At 39.3% G+C, this 17,848-nt stretch overlaps 1 protein-coding gene across 11 annotated transcripts in view; it reads left to right on the top strand.

Moving 5' to 3' along the window:
* The window catches only part of COX18 (cytochrome c oxidase assembly factor COX18), an 85,414-nt gene extending 69,769 nt beyond the window's left edge, over window positions 1-15,645 (top strand). For 4 of the 11 annotated variants that reach the window (XM_060299460.1, XM_060299456.2, XM_060299455.2 and 1 more), the window contains 3 exons: window positions 10,660-10,771; window positions 12,580-12,859; window positions 14,024-15,643. The gene's annotated coding sequence lies outside the window, so the exon portion shown is untranslated. Of the gene's footprint in view, window positions 1-10,659; window positions 10,772-12,579; window positions 12,860-14,023 lie in introns of all 11 variants that reach the window. The other 7 variants (XM_030877829.3, XM_060299459.2, XM_060299458.2 and 4 more) reach the window with 4 other exon arrangements.
* The last annotated feature ends 2,203 nt before the right edge of the window (window positions 15,646-17,848 follow it).

The raw sequence follows: 17,848 nt of genomic DNA, 5'->3' as shown, positions 1-17,848 counted from the left end.
GCTAACAAGTTCATAAAGGGAGTCCTCAAATGCTGTAATCAGAGAAATTAAATTAAAGAAACACTGAGGCACCATGTTAAAGCTATCAGAGTACAAACATCAGAAATGCACATGCAAAGTGTTGGTCAGGATATGTAGTGATAAATACTATGTTCTCTTGTGGGTCTGTGAAGTGGCATGTTCATTGTTGTTACACCCTGTGGCCTAGTGTATTCTTGGGTATTTGTCCCAGAGAATTTCTTGCACATATCTATGAAGTTACATATAATGTTAAAATATGAAATAATATGTGTTAGAGCTCATGAAAGTATGAAATATTTGAAGAGAGGAGAAAGTAGGGCAAGTTGGTCAAATGCTAGTAAACTTGTTATCCTCTCCTTTGGATTTGAGTCTTGAGGGATGCCCATAAAGCCATCTGGATAGGTATGAGGGAATCACAAAGTGTCTGGCTTATTTGTACAGGTCTTTATGCAAAGCTTTGCTTTTGACTTGAGCCACATCTAACATGGTGAGAGAAGGAAAGAAACACAAGTAGAGAATGGTGTGTAGAGAAATGAACCAGAGGTATTGTGCCTGGTTCCACAGTGCAGAAGATATGAAGGCAATGAAAGGACTGGAGACTGGGCTCAGGACAAAGAGGCAGCAACATGTGGGGACTTGCTAAGAAAAAACCAATGGCTGTGTCCACTGACTTCACTAGCAGTGACCAGCCACATTTCAGTAGACGTCATCATAAAATACCCAGGGGCCAAACCATATCCAGCTACATCACAAACCCAGGTACCAAGAAAAGGCATAAAGACCTACAGGTGAGGAATGTAATAAGCCCGCTTTCCTCTAGGGGTTAAAATCACATGATTTCCCTTAGACTTTCAGACATTGGAGAGGAGAGAGGGGAAGATGAAATATTCTAAAAAGGCAGAAAACTTACCCAAAAGAGAGTTAACCTGATAGAAATAGTTAAACAGGAAGAGATGCAGATGCCTTTAAATGGCATGGGAGATTATTAGATCAGTTTCAAAATAAGACAAAGCTGCATTTCTCCCCTGTATACCTGAATGTAAAGTCTGTGGCATGTCTTTGCTACACTGCCATATGCGTTTTCATTGAACCAAATTAAGTATGTGATTCAGGCAGTTCTTTTTCACACTTGATCTAAACATATGGAAACCCTGTGGAGCAAATTACAGGATGATTCAGTGCAGGAAACACACTTTCACAAGGAAACAAGAATCATGAGGCCATGGTATTCATGTGTAATGGGTTCACCCACAACCTATTAAACAGAAGTCCTTGTGGAATAAAAGCAGCTTCCATAAATCTTAATAGTTTTGACAAGCTGAGAAGCTTGAGTCAGCCTCACTCAGATGACTTCAGGGCTCCAGAAGGGTTCCCCTTGTCCACACTTTTAAGAAAAAAAATCTCCTGACAGATGCTATACTTTGCTTTTCAATCCTAAGTTAAAGCCTTTATTTTCCATTAAAATGCATGCAACTTGACTTAATATTGATTTAAAGCAATTTTCTCCAACTGTATTTTGAGTAATAATGACTGCCAACAGAGAGAATTTACTGTAAGATACTTGTTTCTTAATCTTAATTATTCAAAGATATGGAACCGTTCAAATTAGAACTTCCGGTTAGCATCTCGAGCTAGCTCTGACCACTTCACTGCCTTGGTATTTTCCAGGTTAAAGTTACCCCCACCACACACATTTATCACTTCCAAAGCCTCCAAAATGGACACAGAGTGAACTAAAAAGCTAGTACCATGCAGTTTGGGGGAAAGGACACAATTAGTTATTGAATCAGGTCACATCCTAGTGTTGTTTTTCACTTAGCCAAAACCTTAAACTGAGTCTCATTCATGTAAAGGAGATAATAGGACTTCCTGCACTGTTGTAGGGAAATTTAGTTGGTTCAATATGTGTAAAAGTTCCCTGTATTTCATACAGTTTGTCATAGTTATTCTAATTTCAGGAATTGTTTATAAGAAAGTTATCTAATATATGGAAACACTTGTGTACACAGACCTATTTGGTGCAGCATTATTTATGTATAAGTACAAATAAAATAAGAAAAAGAGAGGGGACTTCCTTGGTGACGCAGTGGTTAAGAATACACCTGCCAATGCAGGGGACACGGGTTCAAGTCCTGGTCCAGGAAGATCCCACATGCCGAGGAGCAACTAAGCCCGTGCGCCACAACTACTAAGCCTGCGTGCTGCAACTACTGAAGCCCGCGTGCCTAGAGCCTGTGCTCTGCAACAAGAGAAGCCACCACGATGAGAAGCCCATGCACCTCAACGAAGAGTAGCCCTTGCTCACCACAACTAGAGAAAGGTGGCTTGCAGCAACGAAGACCCAACGCAGCCAAAAATAAATAAATACATAAATAAATTTAAAAAATACATTTATTAAAAAAAGAGAAAGAGGAAAAGACATAGTTACCTCTTTGTCTGGTAACTTTTTTTTTTTTTTTTTTTTTTTTTTTGTGGTACGCGGGCCTCTCACTGTTGTGGCATCTCCCGCTGTGGAGCACAGGCTCCGGACGCGTAGGCTCAGCGGCCGTGGCTCACGGGCCCAGCCGCTCCGCTGCATGTGGGATCTACCCGGACTGGGGTATGAACCCGTGTCCCCTGCATTGGCAGGCGGACTCTCAACCACTGCGCCACCAGGGAAGCCCTGTCTGGTAACTCTTGACCTTGCTTTCTAAGTATCCAGGTTTGACAATTATCAGTCCACAAAACAGAGTTCACCCACAAATTTGAAAAAGTGTTTTTGGAGTAGCTATATTTTCCCTTGAGATCTTATACTTCTTCCCTGTCTATCCCCATGTGTCTTTATATATCTGTGTCTGCCTGTATTTTCTGTGCTAAATTCTATGTGCCAGGTACTCACATGGGAAGCAACATAGAAATGCTGTTCGTTGACTGTTAAGCCTGAGAATAGAAAGATACTGAGTAATTAATTGCCCTCCTCTTTCCTCCTTCCCTCCATTTCTGTCTCTGTCTTCATCGCTTCCCTCTCAAATGCACACAATCAAGAAAGCCTCACCCGGCCCTTTACTCTTGTCCTTATGTTCCCTGTCCTCTGTCCCTACCATCCTATACTTACAGTTTTCTCCTGCTTCATGTACAAGCTAAAGGGTCTTTGAACTTCATTTCCAGTGCTCCTTATTTCTGGCACCCATATACTTGGTGTCCAAGCTTCCAAAGGGCAGAAATTAGGTCATAAATTTGTGGATTTCTTACTCAGAACAGGAATCATTGCCTTTGCATAACACATTGCCTTTTTACAACACTTAGTTCTAGAAAACTGATGGTGATTCCTGTTCAAATGCAAAGAAATTTTGGCCAGTGAAGATATGATTGATTCTACTGTATGCATCTATTAGCAAATCCATTTTAGTGTCTATTTGAATTCTCTTTTGAAGTATTTTTGACATATTATTGGTCCCCTCATTAATCAGTTTAATAAAATTTTTGACGTGTGTTAACTTTATATTTGTGTGAGTCATGATATTAGTCTTTAAAAAATTATACCTTAACATAGCCAGTGGGGAGGGGAAACTAAACCATTTAATTTCTAATATTTAGGGTTGGTTTTGCCCTAGTTTTTTGGGGGATGGGGGGTGGGGGAGACAGGCTCTGTTCATCACTAGTTGTTTAACAGTAGATAAGGGCCTTGCTTCATCTGAGCCTTAGTTTCCTCATCACCTTCCCATTCTTAAAATGGGGGACTCTCCCTCAAAATGACCAGGAAAACCATTCTGTGTCTACTCAGCTTTCTCCAGGTAAAATGTTCTTTTCATTTTTTTTCCCCTAGTTTTATCTAACTTTAGTGCTGTAAACAAGGAGCCTCTAAGAAAGAGTAAAAGGTAAAGTTAATAGTTATTTGAGAAGTTTTGGTGAGTCTTTGTTGGAATTCCTCCCAGAAATTGAGACAGTGGATGACTCTAAAGTGGGTAACAAATGTTTTCCAAAGTGAGCTACTTTCCAATTCTTTGTTTAACTAATCAGTTGATAGATCATTAAACAAATTTTGGTTACAGAACCCTGTATTAGTTTCCTGGGTCTGCTATAACAAAGTACTACAAACTTGGCAGCTTAAAACAACAGAAATTGATTGTCTTACAGTTCTAGAGGCTAGAAATCTGGTACCAAGGTGTCAGCAGGGCTGTATTCTCTCTTAAATCTATAATGGAGAATCCTTAGCCTCTTCTAGCTTCTGTTGTTTGCCAGCAAGCCTTGGTATTCCTTGACTTGCAGATGCATCACTCCAATCTGTTATCAGAGGGCTATTCCTTGTGTGTGTTTACCTCATCTTCCCTCTGTCAGTCTCTCAATTTCCCCTTTTTATAAGGGCACCAGTCATATTGGAATAGAGGCCTGCCCTGTTCCAGCATGACCTCATCTTAACCTAACTAACTGCACCTGCAACAACCCTGTTTCCAAATAAGGTCACATACTAACATATTGGGAGTTAGAACTTCAACATATGAGTTTGCAGGGGTGGGGTGGGGGGCGGGAGAGGGGTGACAATTCAACCCAAAACAAGGAGAAAGTTAGAATTCTAGAGGAAAGAAATTGCCAACTCCAAGCCAGATAATTGACCAAGAACCTTGATAATTCTGTATGTTCTCTGGGGTTTTTTTTTTGTTTGTTTTTTTCAGGCTCTAAGTCAATAAAATTTGGGAGTTCAGCTGAGTCCCTGGGTATTCATCTTTGGTTGGAGAACTGTTTGGAGGCTGGGTAGGTCCATCAGAAGCATAATTCTCTTCTAAGGTGGCTTGGCATATGGAGCTCACCATGGGTAAAGGTAGTAGTAATGTGTGGGTGAGCCAGCGGGAGAGGTAGGTGAGTCCAGACACAAGTTGAAAAGGACATTTCTAATCTGGATTCACTTCCCAGCACATCATAGAAAGCAATTCCTACTGGACCTGGGGAAAGTACCTGTCTTTTCAGTAGAGTGGTGACCCTCTCCTTCCAGAGTCACAGATTTATGAGTTTTCCTGTTGATTTCTTTATTTTCATCCCCCTAGTTGCTTAGAGGAAAATCAGGATAATTTTGAATGTAGAGCTTTCAATCTAAGGTCTTTTATTGCTCCTGAGTTTGTGGTTTTGGGTATTACTCATACCTTTACATGCACAAAGTAAGCTTGAGTTGTTATGTGGTCATTAATTAATCAATTAATCTAAGTAAAACCTTCCCTGTTAGGCATTTCTTGTATCATCTTTCCAGTGAGTTTGAAACCAGGTTTCCAAATAATTTCTGACCATGAAAGATCCTTTGGCTTAGGATTCATGGTAGAAAAGTTCATGGAAAGCCTAGGGGTGTTAACTTCTTTCCCGGCTGTATTCCAGCTGGTTTTAAATCCCTCTGCTTGCTTTGGCTTTCCCACATTACCTCTTTATGTGGGTGTTATAGGAACCTTCCTCTCAGTGTCCAATAAAACTCACCCCTTCCCTCCTAATCTTGCTACAAAAAGTTGGAAAAAACCCGATGGTAATCTTACCTTAAAATTAAGGCCAGAGGATAGACAGAGGCAACTAAGAGGATGAAGTTAGGAGTGGTTGTAATTTTTCACGTTGAACTGTTTGTGAGCAACAGTCAGGAAAGAGCCCTACAGAGGGGATGGCCCTTTATGAGTTCCTTGGAGGAAATATGTGTCTCATGAGAATTAGAAGTTTGCCTAGAGATTTAAGAAAGGATTAGCAGTTCATATGTGCTACCAGCCAAAGGCAAAAAGGAAGTTGTTCTTGTGGGTGGTCAGAGGTCCATGGAGCCATGGGATTGTCTGACAGAGGTAAATATCAATGAGGAAAAATAAAGAAGGGATTTCTTCTAAGCAGACAGCTTGACTATTAAGTCATCCAAGCACTGAGCACTGATGGGGATGTTCAAATGTGGAGAGCACCACACTTTCCCAGCAACCCCAGAGATTAGGGTTCTTGTCTCTGTTCTGCCATTAACTAGTTGGAGGATCGAGTACAATCCCTTCATGTCTTTGAATCTCTCCTTCCAAACTTAACACTCTTTACCATTGGTTCTGGTTCAAATAACTTTTTCATGGGTCTGTCCTTTTGCTTTAAAGCCCTTTTGACCAAAACTTTCTTTAAATGCATATATATGCATTTGGGAGGAATACTATTAGTGCTGTTACGAATACTGCTATTGGTGTTGTGCAATGGGGGCAACTCTGTGACAGGCACCACAATTTGAGTGATTTATATGTCACCTTCTTTAATCCTAACAGTGATCCTAAGAAGAGATATGACCATCCTTTACAGCTGGGAAACTGAATCTCACGTAGGTTATTAAAGTGTTCAAGTGGAAATGGACAGTTTAAAAGCACCCAACCAGTAAATAGGGCCAATGGAAATGGGACTCAGACAGGCTGATGAGATTTTGAAGGTGGGAAAGGCCTGTGATGAGGGGTGAGCCAGTGGGGGCTCCCTTGTTCAGGGAAGTGGCCGAGGGAGGCATTTGGGAGACAGAGGAGGTTGCTGAGCATCTCAACGAAGAACCAAAAGACAGGGAAAAGTACAGAAAAGGAAGGTGCTAGGAGACAAGATTCTCACTAAAAATTATCTTTACTCCCCTTTATATAATTGTAAAAATAACACATGCACATTGAAGAATAATCAGACAGTACAGAAAAAATTAAGCAACCGAAGAAAAATATACTATAGACCCTTTTCCACAATTATTTTCATTACTGCATATTACCTTCTAATTTTTCTCTAATGTTCCCATTTTCCTCAGGCTGCAGTCTGCTTGATACTAAATCATAAACATTTCCCCATGTTGTAACATAGTCTTTTTTATTTTTAATTTTACTTTTTAAAAATAAATTTATTTATTTATTTTTGGCTGCATTGGGTCTTCATTGCTGTGCGTGGGCTTTCTCTAGTTGCAGTGAGCGGGGGCTACTCTTCGTTGCAGTGCGTGGGATCCTCATTGCAGAGGCTTCTCTTGTTGCAGAGCACGGGCTCTGGGCGTGCGGGCTCAGTAGCTGTGGCTCACGGGCTCTAGAGTGCAGGCTCAGTAGTTGTGGCACACGGGCTTAGTTGCTCTGTGGCATGTGGTATCCTCCCGGACCAGGGCTCGAACTCGTGTCCTCTGCATTGGCAGGCAGATTCTTAACCACTGCGCCACCAGGGAAGTCCCACATAGTCTTTATTATTATCATTTTACATGGTAACATACTATTTCATCATATTATGTATAAAAAACCATTTCTCCATGGTTGGATATTGGGAACTATGCGGTTTTATGGGTAACTTAAAATAGATTTTTCATAGGTGGTATTTCAGTTCATTACATCTGGAGGAATCTGGTTTCTAGGAACCCTCTTGGGTTCAACGGACCTATAGATTTATTAAAAATGAGAGTTACCCAGTATCTATTCCACCAGCCGTTTGTAGAAGATAAATATTAGAAAGTTGGTAACATGGAATTAGTATTCTAAAAAATAGAAAAAGATAAAAAAGGAATAAAGGAATGGAAAGTGCTCTTTGGGTGTCAAGGAGAGTCAACGAGGAATTCAAGACATCAATAGAGAGATTAGTGACTATAATAATGTATTTCTGTGTTCCGTATTAGAAGACATTCGGCATAGTCTGTGCGAAATGAAGCCAGAATTCCAAGTAGAAATGGAATAACTTTAAGAAAACTTTTCTTGGCACTGTAAGCTCACACATGTACTTTTATATGCTACAAAGTTGAAAAAAAAAGAAAGAAAATTCTGAAGTCCTGAGGCCATAGCTATAAAAAAAATTAAGGTTTTAAAGTAGATTTGTGAGAGTAAGAAAACGTGTTACGGTACGCTGCTGTTCTATACGGTGCTTTTGCATGCTGGCAAATGTTCTGCTTCTGCTAATGTGAACAATTATTTTTGCTGGCAGAAATAGTTCAAATAAAAGTAGAAGCAAGCCACCATTTCTTAACATAGTAAAGCTGAAAATTTCAAACATTTAATGAAAATTTTTTACACATTTATTTCATCGCTATTCAAGGGAAGTAGTAGGCATTCCATGAAAGTTTGTGTTTATGACAAAAGTAAATTGCTAGTGTAAAAGTATTTGGAGGCTAAAAGTATGATAAATAGGAGATGATGTAGAAAGAAACAAGTGTATCTATTTAAAAAAATTATTATTATTAGCTTCAGCCTTCTCTGACTGTGACAAAACTAGGTGAGTCTGGAAAAGACAGGGCGAGTAGACTACCAAATATTCATTCATTTCTTCTTTGTGTTTAACGGAAACTGAATTTTGCTCAGTGCGTCCATGGGTCCAGATAAAATACTTTCCCAGACCTGCTTGCAGTTAGGGGTGACTACATGACATTTTCAGCTGATGAAATAATTAACAAAACCTTCTAGGTTCTTTCCCTTTGCTCTTTCTTCCTTCTCATTTTTGCCTGGAAAGCAGGTAGTGAGGGTGAAGGTAATGGCCAACCTGAGAACATCTCACGGCAAGGATGAGGAATTAAGCTTCATAATGAGAATGGGGGAGTGAAAAAGAAGTAGGATCTTGGGGCACCGATGACACCATGGAACCACTGGACCACTCTTCTCTGTACTTCGTTTTATGTGAGGCAAATTATGTGAGGCTGTTTGGTTAAGCCACTGTCATCAGATTTCTGTTACATCCAGTGCACACAAATCCTAAATGATGCAAAGCCCTTGATATAGTCTCTTTTTGTAACCTATATTTTTATTTATAAAGTATCCATTATGATAATGATGTGTTTAAGGATTTTTGTTCTCAAACCCTCTCAGCTATTAATTACATTAATGAGTTAACATTTGTAAAGTATTTCCTCTTGCTCATCACTGTATTTAATGCCAAAGTGTCTGACACATTGTGTGCACTTAATAAATACATATTTACAGGCAATTTGGAAAGTTGTTTTGGCAAATTGTGTGTATATATACACACACACATTTGCACACATATCTTTACATAAATGTATATATGAGCAAACATTGTATATAGTTATAATTATAAATTATGTGTTTAAAAATACTTGTAGGACTTTACTCAGATATGAAAGAATTACTCTATGAGAATAATTGCCACTATTTATTTACTTTCCAATTAGGATTTGTATATGGCTGTGATAATGGACATTTTTGTGTTGCGTGAACTCTAAGGTTTTAGACAAACATAAGAGAACTGATTGGCTGAAAGGGAGTTAAGGAAACAGTGACTTTGGATTCCCTCCAGCAACATTTGTCAGACCACCCGAATAAGCATTCTGCACAAATCAGACAAAACAAAACACACAGGATTTTAAACTCAGGTACTTTTGGAAATACAGAGTGTTATACCATTCTTTTCCTGGTGGTTCAAGGTCCATTAAAGTTGCCTGCAGTAGAGAAATCTGTTCAACTTTGTTTAGTCCAGCATTTCCCAATCTTTTGTGTGATTATGAAACCCTTCTTCCAAGTTACGTCAATTAATACCCATTGGAAATATGTGACGGATACTCTGGGAAACCCTATAATACAGGGACCAGAAACATGTAAAATTACCACTAGTATTTAGTATTGACCTAGAAAGTCTAATGCAGTTAAATAATAATCAGAAATAAGACATATGATTTTTGGAAAAGGGGAAAAAAATTAAGACTTTTTACAGAAGACAGAAATTCCTATTTTACCGTGAGAGTGGGATATTTACTTTGTTCTCTACTTTATCTCTGATGGCCAGAGTACCTGTGTAACACATAGGTGCTCAATAAATACTTGTTGGTGGAAGGAAGGCTTAATGAAGAGAGGAAATCTCATGAGAAACCAGTACGCCAGAGAAACACCCTGGGAGATCTGTCCAAGAGCCATGGCTCTGTGAGCTTTCTGGAGATGTGAACATGCCTCACATACTGCTTTTTCTCCAAATTTTCATTGTTTGGAATTTTGAGATTTATAAAAATCCAGTGATAGAAAATATGTGGACTTGATAGCTATCAATCAGATTCCTTCTCAACATAGTACTCCAGGAAAAACAAAACAAAACATAGTACTCCAGGTAACTACTACCAATTGATTGGAGTAGACAAGAGACCTTATTGCCATCTATAATGTAAGACTTAATATTCTTTTTTTTTTTTTTTTTTTTTTTTTTGCGGTACACGGGCCTCTCACTGCCGCGACCTCTCCCGTTGCAGAGCACAGGCTCCGGGATGCGCAGGCTCAGCGGCCACGGCTCACGGGCCCAGCCGCTCCGCGGCATGTGGGATCTTCCTGGACCGGGGCACGAACCCACGTCCCCTGCATCAGCAGGTGGACTCCCAACCACTGCGCCACCAGGGAAGCCCAAGACTTCATATTCCTTTTTTCCTGGTCAAATAACTTCAATTATTTTATAATCAGCAGACTCACCTCCCTAGCATTGGCTGAAGACAGGTGATTTTTTCCCCCTCAAATACTGTTGTGGTAGTTTTAAAATAATCACAATTTCTTTGACATTTCTCTCTTTGATGGAGGGAAACTAGTTCCCCTTCCATTGAGTATAGACTGGAGTGGACTTAGTGAATCTCTTCTAATAAAAAGAATATAATGGGAGTGACAGTGTGAAATTTTGAAGACTAGCTATAAAAGGCACTGTGACTTACTGCTAATTCTCTTTCTCTCTCTGTTTCTGTCTCTCTCTCAGATGATTCACTGTGGGAAAGTTAGCTGCCACATGGCAAGAAACCAAGGCCTCCTGCAGATAGACATATGTGAGCTATCCAGCAGGGCTCCTCCAGCCCCAGTCAGGCCTTCAGGTGAGACTGCAGCATCTGCCAACGTTGTAACTACAACCTAATGAGGGGCTCTGAGCCAGAGCCACCCAGATAAGCCGCTTCTGAATTCCTGACCCTGAATAGAAACTGAATAATACATGTTTACTGTTTAAACCACTACGTTTCAGAGTAATGTTTAATGTGTAAAAGGATAACAATACAATTATATTAAAGTTTTTTAAAGAAATAAAACTCATTTACAGCCTCTTTTAAAACACCTTCTCCTGTATTCCCAATTTCACCACGTTGGTGTTGCCGACTTTGCTACTTATGCAGCAATACCTGCTTTTTTCTTTCTTCCAAAGCAGGGTCAGAAAACCCTTTTTATAGAGGGCCAGATAGTAAATAGTTTAGGCCTTGTAGGCCGTGTGGTCTCTGGCGCAATTACTCAACTCTGCCCTTGTAGCATGAAAGCAGCTGTAGACAATATTTAAATGAATGAGTGTGGCTACGTTCTAATAAAAGTTTATTTATGGGCGTTGAAATTTGAATTTCACATAATTTTCACATCACGAAATGTCATTTTTCTTTTGGCTTTTTTCACCCACTCAAAAATGTAAAAGCCATTCTTAACTTGTAGGTCACTTAAAACCAGGCAGTGGGCCAGATTTGGCCCATGGTGTAGTTTGCCAATTCCTGTACTAAAGTAATAGAATTCTTGATATTTAGCTGGCACATGGATGCCCAAAATAAAGACAACATTTTTTTCAGACAGTAGCCATGTAACCACACTATGGTTAATGGGAATTAGGTATAAATGATATGTAAAAAATTTGAGTCATGCTCTTAAAGGGAGGTGGTGGATTCTCCCCTTTTACTCCCCCCCTTTCACTTCCCACTGGCTAGAATGAAGGTCACCTTGGACCGTGTGGATGGCAGAAATGTCCTCGATATAACAAAGAGAAAGAGCCAGAATTCCTGCCTCTGGGCCATGTGCAGTCACACTGTTATGAGAATGACAAGTCAGACTACAATTGTTTTGTACAGGGACCTCTGTTTTTAATTCCTTTTCACACTTTGCCAAATCTATATTCTAACTAATTCAGCTGGTTAGACTTTGGCTAACATCTCTAAATGTAATGACAGGTTAATGTGTAGTACTTTCAAGAAGCACTGCAGACAGTGATTAACAGCTATGTGTGGAGTTAAAAAATTCATTCTTGGTTCCTTATCAAGTCAGGATAGTCTGGATATAGGACAGCTTTGATGTTTCTAAAACCAGAATTTCTAAATAATTGCAGGTGTTTGCCTTTTCTTCTGATTGTTGATTTCCTGTAGTTTGGAAGTGAATATGTCTTTGTATTCCTTTTCTCCTCCGTCTATCACACTTATGGCCAAGGCAGGAACATTATTAATTGGGAGAAACATAAACAATTTACTCCTTATAATCTCTGAGGAATAATTAATGCACATTGTCTTTTGTGGAGCTTATTTATATAAATGAATAGGTCTAAAAGTTCACCCTCCCGCCGCACCCATGGTCCTATGGATTTTCTCAGTTATATGATAGCTGAAAGAAATTGTAGGTATAAGAGACATACTTATCTTGTGAGCATATTATATTTTCCCCAGCAGAACTTGGGGGGTCCCAGGCTGTGAACGACAGTGGAAAAATGATCCCACAGTCTCAAAGTCTGGAAACCACTCTGAGACTCATCAGCCACCACTTGGCAGCACCAAAGGATCAGGCATTGTCCAAACACAATTGTTGCGAGCTCTCGTGCTGACGTACAGTATTTCCCATTCATCTCTTTCCCCCTTTTCTCTCCTTTTTCTTCTCTCCCCGCCAGAAACCAAACTAGCTTGGACTAGTCTTCCAAGTGCTGGCTGCTGGTGTCCCCGAGAGATTTCAGGGAGAAGCAGTCTTGGCCGAGGGTTAGAGCCAGAGGCCGACAGGGGAAGGGAACAATGTCTGGGTTTTGAGAACAGCTGGAGCTTCGGAGGGAGAAAAGCAGCTTGGCAAAAGAGGAAAGAATGTGCTTGTCACTTCAAGAGGCAAGAAACTTCGATTTCCCTCCTGCCTCTGCCAACAAGTGTTTATTGGAAAGGACAGAGTGGTGGTGATGGCAGGTGACTTTGGTTTGGATTTTATGGAATTTTTCGTGTTTATTTTACCTTTTCAAAGAAAAGATAAATGTACAAATCCCACAGTTAACTATTCTGAATTCTGCTTGTGTTTTTATTGGAGAAGTGAGTGTTGTTCCTCAGAGTTATTTTTAAGAATGCCACCCCTGGCCCATTTTGAAACTCTGCTTGCTTTCCTTGCATGTAAGCTAATATATGTGATAGGGATTTTGGAGAAAAGTAGCAGAGTGTATTTAAATGGAAAGTGAAGGCCCAAGGGAGAAAAGATCCTGTTCTGAGAACACGAGAGAATTTACAGTTGGAGGAATCAGATGGGCCCATTTAGACAAAATAGGAAAGTTTTAGCTGAAACCAAAGGTGAGCTTATGAGAAGTTTGACATAGTTGGGGGGAAAAATTTTTAAGATGTCATACTCTTTGGTCATGTTTTGATTTCTCTCTGATTTTCTTGGATTCTTATGGAAATGGATAGAACAACAGAGACTGTTTTCCCATTCTGAATTCCATTCGTTAGACTTGGAAAGTGTGACCTGATTTTAAGTATCCCTTTTAAAATGAACAAAAAGACAATCCAATATTAATATTTGAAAAATAATGTTACCATTTTAAAATCTCTTTCCTCCCTTTCTGAACTCTCAACATTTTTGCCTACTTTCAGAATTCTCCCTTTAATTGTACTTAACTGCTGTTTTTTTAAATTTGGCAGTGGGAATGTTGGTTAGTTGGATCTTGGGACATAAATACATCTAAAAGTTAAAATGGGGAATAAATGGGAGTATAGGGAAGGGAAAAACTATTTCTTGAGTTCTACCTGTGTGACAGACCCCTTTACTAGGTCCTTTCCTTGTTAGAATCTGTAAAGTAAGAATTATTATGACCATTTTAAAGAAGGGAGACTGAGGCTCAGTGAGGGTCTTTATAACTTGTCTAATATTACCTGATATTCTATTCATGGTAAAGTCAAGTTATCTGGATTTAAACTTAGTTTTGATTCCAAAGTCCACATTCTTTCCAGTGCCCCGATTTTGTCCACATAATAATATCTGGGTTGATTATGTTTAAACTGATTAATCATTAAAAATTTATTGATCAGAAGTAACCTGTATATATTAATTAGGATTCCCCTTTTGCTGGTGTGTTGTGATTCTAGGTAATGACACTTTATTACAAGGATTCAAGGGACTACAGAGTCTTCAACTATATAGTTACTTTGCATCTCCAAATTTCCAAGACTGGAATTAGTACTCTCAAGAAAAAAATAATCTGATGTGGTCTCTTGTCATTACCCACGATGAAGTTCCTGGCCTGGCAAGGTTCACCAAACCACTTCAGACATGGTGGCTTCCTCCACATCCAAACTGTGCAATAACTTACCTTTAACTTGGGCACTCTTTTCTGAGGCCAGAGTAGAAGTTTCACAAGGCATATCTGGTGTAAATCATTGCAAATTTTTTGGAGGAAGTGTCTCTTAGGGCTGCTGTTTTTAGAAGGAGATTATGAGCAAAGCAGGAACTTGGAATTTTGTACCTCTTTCCCAGCACGTGAAGAAACAAACTGGATGTAAAGAAGTCATGAAAAGAAGCCAGTGAGGGCTTCCCTGGTGGCGCAGTGGTTGAGAATACACCTGCCAATGCAGGGAACACGGGTTCAAGCCCTGGTCCGGGAAGATTCCACATGCCACGGAGCAACTAAGCCCGTGCGCCACAACTACTGAGCCTGCCCTCTAAGGCCTGCGAGCCACAACTACTGAGCCCTCGTGCCACAACTACTGAAGCCCACGGGCCTAAAGCCCGTGCTTTGCAACAAGAGAAGCCACCACAGTGAGAAGCCCGTGCACGCAAAAAAGAGTAGCCCCTGCTCACAGCAACTAGAGAAAGCCCGTGCACAGCAACGAAGACCCAACGCAGCCAAAAAATAAATAAATAAAAAACAAAGAGCCTCTCCTGTGGGTTGACACAATTTTTTTTTTTTTGAGTATCTGCTTTACGTGAATCATGGTGAGAATATTAAGAATCATTTTAGAAACTGGAAATATTCTTAACCCAGAGAGATCATTGCTTTGCATTGCTGTGTTTCCACATACAGTAAATTCAACACAAACATGGCTTAGGGAGTATCTTAACCACTCTGGAAATGTAGAAGTATTTCTTATAATCCAGAATATTTAATTAATCAGAACTTCAATTCCCCAAGCATTCTGAGTAATCAGTATTTTCCTTTGTGAGTTTCAGATGAAGAATCATTTGCATGATGACATATCTGGGTTGTTCAATACACTTTCTTCTGAATCTTTCTTTAGCATGATGTGAGGTATACTTGGGAAATGTGCATTTAAACAGTAACAGCAGTGATTGTAGTGAATTCCAAGTGGGGATTTCATGCTCTAATTTCCATGAATTGAGGGGTAATATTTTTACGTTATTGTTTTCTATAATAAAACCTAAACCCAGCTGCACATGTCTGGCAATTTAAAAGTTTCAATAAACTAATGCTTGATAATAATACTGACCTATTTCTCCTAAGGATTAAATAAGTAGAGGTTTTATTTTACAACTACTTTTTAAAATAGTGTGTTATCATGTAGAACCAATGCTACGGGTATAATAGAACTTTGCTGTTAAGTCAATTGAGTAAAACATGTACAGAGTTTTTTCTCTTGGCCAACACTCTCCTTTATAGGGCAAAGCAGATCAGAACAGTTGACCAGGGTGTTATATCTGCATAGGCCCCACATTGCTCTTGTCTTTTTTGTAAAATCGAATATATCTTTTTTTTTAACATCTTTATTGGAGTATAATTGCTTTACAATGGTGTGTTAGTTTCTGCTTTACAACAAAATGAATCAGTTATATATATACATATGTTCCCATATCTCTTCCTTCTTGCGTCTCCCTCCCTCACACCCTCCCTATCCCACCCCTCCAGGCGATCACAAAGCACTGAGCTGATCTCCCTGTGCTATGCGGCTGCTTCCCACTAGCTATCTACCTTACGTTTGGTAGTGTATATATGTCCATGCCTCTCTCTCGCTTTGTCACAGCTTGCCCTTCCCCCTCCCCATATCCTCAAGTCCATTCTCTAGTAGGTCTGTGTCTTTGTTCCTGTCTTACCCCTAGGTTCTTCATGACATTTTTTCCCTCTTAAATTCCATATATATGTGTTAGCATACGGTATTTGTCTCTCTCTTTCTGACTTACTTCACTCTGTATGACAGACTCTAGGTCTATCCACCTCATTACAAATAGCTCAATTTCATTTCTTTTTATGGCTGAGTGATATTCCATTGTATATATGTGCCACATCTTCTTTATCCATTCATCCGATGATGGACACTTAGGTTGTTTCCATCTCCGAGCTATTGTAAATAGAGCTGCAATGAACATTTTGGTACATGACTCTTTTTGAATTATGGTTTTCTTAGGGTATATGCCCAGTAGTGGGATTGCTGGGTCATATGGTAGTTCTATTTGTAGCTTTTTAAGGACCCTCCATACTGTTCTCCACAGTGGCTGTATCAATTTACATTCCCACCAACAGTGCAAGAGGGTTCCCTTTTCTCCACACCCTCTCCAGCATTTATTGTTTCTAGATTTTTTGATGATGGCCATTCTGACTGGTGTGAGATGATATCTCATTGCAGTTTTGATTTGCATTTCTCTGATGATTAGTGATGTTGAGCATTCTTTCATGTGTTTGTTGGCAGTCTGTGTATCTTCTTTGGAGAAATGTCTATTTAGGTCTTCTGCCCATTTTTGGATTGGGTTGTTTGTTTTTTTGATATTGAGCTGCATGAGCTGCTTGTATATTTTGGAGACTAATCCTTTGTCAGTTGCAAATATTTTCTCTCATTCTGAGGGTTGTCTTTTCGTCTTGTTTATGGTTTCCTTTGCTGTGCAAAAGCTTTGAAGTTTCATTAGGTCCCATTTGTTTATTTTTGTTTTTATTTCCATTTCTCTAGGAGATGGGTCAAAAAGGATCTTGCTGCGATTTATGTCATAGAGTGTCCTGCCTGTGTTTTCCTCTAAGAGTTTGATAGTTTCTGGCCTTACATTTAGGTTTTTAATCCATTTTGAGCTTATTTTTGTGTATGGTGTTAGGGAGTGATCTAATTTCATACTTTTACATGTAGCTGTCCAGTTTTCCCAGCACCATTTATTGAAGAGGCTGTCCTTTCTTCACTGTACCTTCTTGCCTCCTTTATCAAAGATAAGGTGACCATATGTGCATGGGTTTATCTCTGGGCTTTCTGTCCTGTTCCATTGATCTATATTTCTGTTTTTGTGCCAGTACCATACTGTCTTGATTACTGTAGCTTTGTAGTATAGTCTGAAGTCAGAGAGCCTGATTCCTCCAGCTCCATTTTTCATTCTCAAGATTGCTTTGGCTATTCAGGGTCTTTTGTGTTTCCATACAAATTGTGAAATTTTTTGTTCTAGTTCTGTGAAAAATGCCCGTGGTAGTTTGATAGGGATTGCATTGAATCTGTAGATTGCTTTGGGTAGTAGAGTCATTTTCACAATGTTGATTCTTCCAATCCAAGAACATGGTATATCTCTCCATCTATTTGTATCATCTTTAATTTCTTTCACCAGTGTCTTATAATTTTCTGCATACAGGTCTTTTGTCTCCTTAGGTAGGTTTATTCCTAGATATTTTATTCTTTTTGTTGCAATGGTAAATGGGAGTGTTTTCTTGATTTCACTTTCAGATTTTTCATCATTAGTGTATAGGAATGCTAGAGATTTCTGTGCATTAATTTTGTATCCTGCTACTTTACCAAATTCATTGATTAGCTCTAGCGGTTTTCTGGTAGCATCTTTAGGATTCTCTATGTATAGTATCATGTCATCTGCAAACAGTGACAGCTTTACTTCTTCTTTTCAGATTTGGATTCCTTTAATTTCCTTTTCTTGTCTGATTGTTGTGGCTAAAACTTCCAAACCTATGTTGAATAAGAGTGGTGAGAGTGGGCAAC

The sequence above is a fragment of the Globicephala melas genome, chromosome 5 (assembly GCF_963455315.2).
Source record: "Globicephala melas chromosome 5, mGloMel1.2, whole genome shotgun sequence".
In the NCBI taxonomy this organism is placed as follows: domain Eukaryota; kingdom Metazoa; phylum Chordata; class Mammalia; order Artiodactyla; family Delphinidae; genus Globicephala; species Globicephala melas.
The sequence above is the reverse complement of the archived record's forward strand: the minus strand, read 5'-3'. Positions and strand labels throughout refer to the sequence as shown.